Genomic DNA, 2,001 nt, shown 5'->3' with positions numbered 1-2,001 from the left:
AAAAAAAAAAAAAAAAAAGGGCTCAAATGCCTAGTCTATTTAGACGACATCGTGATCTACGGTCCTAGTCTAGAAGAACATAACAAAAGACTTATCGCGGTATTAAAAAGATTACGAGATAATAACTTGAAATTACAGCCAGATAAATGCGAGTTTCTCAGAAAGGAGGTGATGTTCCTAGGGCACGTGATCTCGGAAAACGGAATATCGTCCGACCCTTCGAAACTAAAAGCAGTAAGAGAATTCCCGACCCCTCGCAAAGTCAAAGATGTACAATCATTCATCTAGCAGGATACTACCGAAAATATATTGAAGATTTTTCAAAAATAGCAAAACCACTTACGAAATTGATAAAAAAGGGAGAAAAATTTCAATGGACGACAGCCCAACAAAATGCGTTCGAACAATTAAAAATTAAATTAACACCAGCATCTGTGCTGAGATACCCCGACTTCAATCAGGAGGTTCTCATTACAACGGACGCCTCAGATTACGCTATCGGAGCCATCCTATCGCAAGATACGGTAGGTCAAGACCGGCCAGTGGCGTATGCCAGTCGTGTACTATCACGAGCAGAACAGAACTATAATACAACCGAAAAGGAACTACTAGCAATAGTATGGGCAGTAAAGCATTTCAGACCATACGTCTACGGAACTAAACCCGGGAAAAAATTTTCACATATGATCATATATAATCATATATGCTCATATACGAAAAATGTCCATATTGTATAAGACTATAATTGAGATGTACAGGGTGTCGGATTCGATTTGGACCACTCCAAAGATTATAGTAGATTGGGTCAAACTGAGAAGGAAAGTTATATACCATTTTACAAAATCCGTAATTATTATCGCGTAATTAAGAAAAACGTCTGAGCCAATAAGTGCACGGAGGAGCGGAAGGCCGGACTCGGCAGACATGCAAAATGGTGTATCTGTTGACATCTCTCAAGATCCGATAGCGAGAGGTGGAGTCACACATCGATCGATGAGAGACGGGGGCGAGCGGGGAGCGGTGAGCGGGCGAACGGCGCGCAGCGAGCGAACGCGCGACATATGACACCGCGCCGAAAAAGTTTTTCTGGTGGTAGGAGAATAATACACCATTTTGCATGGCCGAGTCCGGCCTTCAGTTCCTCCGTGCACTTATTGGCTCAGACGTTTTTCTTAATTACGCGATAATAATTACGGATTTTGTAAAATGATATATAACTTTTCTTCTCAGTTTGACCCAATCTACTATAATCTTTGCAGTGGTCCAAATCGAATCCGACACCCTGTATAATGATGTAATGATATAAATAATAAGAGTATAATTGTGTAGTGAAAAAGTATCAAGCGGCAAAACAGATTGGAAAAAGGCGACAGCTATCAAAGACGGCACCTGTAAAGAAACAACGCACACAAATAAACATAACACGAGAAAATCAAAACTAAAAAAAAATTTACCTCGGACGCCTTACTCCTCATCGGAAAATCCGGAGATAACGACTTCGCCGTCCGAGTCGTCGAGGTCCCCGTCCAGGAGGGCCTCCAAGAATTCGCGTGGAAGACCCCCCAATGACGAAACAAGTTCGTCGGGCGCCCCCACGACTTCGAAACGCCCCTCCTGGGCCGCGCCGTCATCGTCCTCGTCCTCGTCCTCGTCCCCGCTTATGTCCCACATTGGACCGACCTGCTCGTCGTCGCCAACGTTTTCCAATGGATTGTCAGGATCGGACAGGACCACCACGGGCCAACCAGCGACGTCGCACAGTGGTCCGGATCGCGATAAACTCGCGCATGAGACGAAAAAACTTGAAATGAAAATTTGTAGTATTATTATGATATTCGTGTAGAAAACACCATAGAAAACAGAAAACAGATATTTAAAATTCTTAAACCCCTGATCTTATGACTAACAAAGGTGTGAAATGCCAGTTTTGTTTGTCAATCGAGTGTCGTGATCTGCCCCCGCGCGTCATTTCGGAATGCACAAGTTTGTCACTTGTGGAAA

Source organism: Vollenhovia emeryi, unplaced genomic scaffold (genome assembly GCF_000949405.1).
Source record: "Vollenhovia emeryi isolate VEMERY1.0 unplaced genomic scaffold, V.emery_V1.0 DF939518.1, whole genome shotgun sequence".
Classification (NCBI taxonomy): domain Eukaryota; kingdom Metazoa; phylum Arthropoda; class Insecta; order Hymenoptera; family Formicidae; genus Vollenhovia; species Vollenhovia emeryi.
This window is presented reverse-complemented; position numbering follows the sequence as displayed.